Genomic DNA, 3,322 nt, shown 5'->3' on the forward strand with positions numbered 1-3,322 from the left:
TCAGACCGAGGGACACATACAGACTGAAAGTAAGGGGATGGAAAAAGATATTCCATGCAAATGGAAATCAAAAGAAAGCTGGAGTAACAATTTTCATATCAGACAAAATAGACTTTAAAACAAAGACTATTACAAGAGACCAAGAAGAACACTACATAATGATTAAGGGATCAATCCAAGAAGAAGATATAACAATTATAAATGTTTCTGCACCCAACATAGGAGCACCTCAATACATAAGGAAAATACTAACAGCCATAAAAGGGGAAATCCACAGTAAAACAATCATAGTAGGGGACTTTAACACCCCACTTTCACCAAAGGACAGATCATCAAAAATGAAAATCAATAAGGAAACACAAGCTTTAAATGATACATTAAACAAGATGGACTTCATTGATATTTATAGGACATCCCATCCAAAAACAAGAGAATACACATCCTTCTCAAGTGCTCTCCAGGATAGATCATATCTTGGGTCACAAATCAAGCCATGGTATATTTAAGGGAATTGAAATCATATCAAGTATCTTTTCTGACCACAGCACTATGAGAGTAAATATCAATTACAGGAAAAAAAATCTGTAAAAAATCCAAACACATGGAGGTAAACAACACACTACTTAATACCTAAGAGATCAGTGAAGAAATCAAAGAGGAAATCAAAAAATACCTGGAAACAAATGACAATGAATACACAATGACCCAAAACCTATGGGATGCAGCAAAAGCATTTCTAAGAGGGAAGTTTATAGCAAAACAATCCTACCTTAAGAAAGAAGAAAAATCTCAAATAAACAAGCTAACCTTATACCTAAAGCAATTAGAGAAAGAAGGATGAAAAAACCCCAAAGTTAGCAGAAGGAAATAAATCAAAAATATCAGATCAGAAATAAATGAAAAAGAAATGAAGGAAATGATAGCAAAGATCAATAAAATTAAAAGCTGGTTCTTTGAGAAGATAAACAAAATTGATAAACCATTATCCAGACTCATCAAGAAAAAAAGGGAGAAGACTCAAATCAATAGAATTAGAAATGAAAAAGGAGAAGTAACAACTGACACTGCAGAAATACAAAGGACCATGAGAGATTACTACAAGCAACTATATGCCAATAAAACGGACAACCTGGAAAAAATGGACAAATTCTTAGAAATGCCAACCTTCCAACACTGAACCAGGAAGAAATAGAAAATATAAACAGACGAATCACGAGCACTGAAATTGAAACTGTGAGTAAAAATCTTCCAACAAACAAAAGCTCAGGACCAGATGGCTTCACAGGCGACTTCTACCAAACATTTAGAGAAGAGCTAACACCTATCCTTCTCAAACTCTGCCAAAATATAGCAGAGGTAAGAACACTCCCAAACTCATGCTACGAGGCCACCATCACTCTGATGCCAAAACCAGACAAATATGTCACAAAGAAAACTACAGGCCGTTGACACTGATGAACATAGATGCAAAAATCCTCAACAAAATACTAGCAAACAGAATCCAACAGCACATTAAAAGGTTCATACACTATGATCAAGTGGGGTTTGTCCCAGGAATGCAAGGATTCTTCAATATACACAAATCAATCAAAGTGATACACCATATTAACAAATTGAAGGAGAAAAACCATATGATCATCTCAATAGATGCAGAGAAAGCTTTTGACAAAATTCAACACACATTTATGATAAAAACCCTCCAGAAAGTAGGCATAGAGGAACTTTCCTCAACATAATAAAGGTCATATATGACAAACCCACAGCCAACATCATCCTCAATGGTGAAAAACTGAAACCATTTCCACTAAGATCAGGAACAAGACAAGGTTGCCCACTCTCACTGCTATTATTCAACATAGTTTTGGAAGTTTTAGCCACAGCAATTAGAGAAGAAAAAGAAATAAAAGGAATCCAAATCGGAAAAGAAGAAATAAAGCTGTCACTGTTTGCAGATGACATGATACTATACATAGAGAATCCTAAAGATGCTACCAGAAAACTACTAGAGCTAATCAATGAATTTGGTAAAGTAGCAGGATACAAAGTTAATGCACAGAAATCTCTGGCATTCTATACATTAATGATGAAAAATCTGAAAGTGAAATTAAGAAAACACTCCCATTTACTATTGCAACAAAAAGAATAAAATATCTAGGAATAAACCTACCTAAGGAGACAAAAGACCTGTATGCAGAAAATTATAAGACACTGATGAAAGAAATTAAAGATGATACAAATAGATGGAGAGATATACCATGTTCTTGGATTTGAAGAATCAACATTGTGAAAATGACTCTACTACCCAAAGCAATCTACAGATTCAATGCAATCCCTATCAAACTACCATGGGCATTTTTCACAGAACGAGAACAAGAAATTTCACAATTTGTATGGAAACAGAAAAGACCCCAAATAGCCAAAGCAATCTTGGGAAAGAAAAACGGAGCTGAAGGAATCACACTCCCGGACTTCAAACTATACTACAAATCTACAGTAATCAAGACAGTATAGTACTGGCACAAAAAGTAGAAATATAGATCAATGGAACAGGATAGAAAACCCAGAGATAAACCCACGCACATATGGTCACCTTATCTTTGAGAAAGGTAGCAAGAATATATAATGGAGAAAAGACAGCCTCTTCAATAAGTGGTGCTGGGAAAACTGGACAGCTACACGTAAAAGAATAAAATTAGAACACTCCCTAACACCATAAACAAAAATAAACTCAAAATGGACTAAAGACCTAAATGTGAGACACTATCAAACTCTTAGAGGAAAACATAGGCAGAACACTCTATGACATAAATCACCACAAGATCCTTTTTGACCCACCTCCTAGAGAAATGGAAATAAAGACAAAAATAAACACATGGGACCTAGTGAAACTTAAAAGCTTTTGCACAGCAATAGAAACCATAAAGAAGACAGAAAGACAGCACTTAGAATGGGAGAATATATTTGCCACCGAAGCAACTGACAAAGGATTAATCTCCAAAATATACAAGCAGCTCATGCAGCTCAATATCAATAAAACAAACAACCCAATCCAAAAATGGGCAGAAGACCTGAATAGACATTTCTCCCAAGAAGATATGCAGATTGCCAACAAACACATGAAAGGATGCTCAACATCACTAATCATTAGAGAAATGCAAATCAAAACTACAATGAGGTATCACCTCACACCGGTCAGAATGGCCATCATCAAAAAATCTACATACAATAAATGCTGGAGATGCTGCGGAGAAAAGGGAACCCTCCTGTACTGTTGGTGGGAATATAAATTGATGCAGCCACTATGGAGAACAGTATGGAGATT

This window comes from Hyperoodon ampullatus (assembly GCF_949752795.1).
Source record: "Hyperoodon ampullatus genome assembly, chromosome: 4".
NCBI lineage: Eukaryota > Metazoa > Chordata > Mammalia > Artiodactyla > Ziphiidae > Hyperoodon > Hyperoodon ampullatus.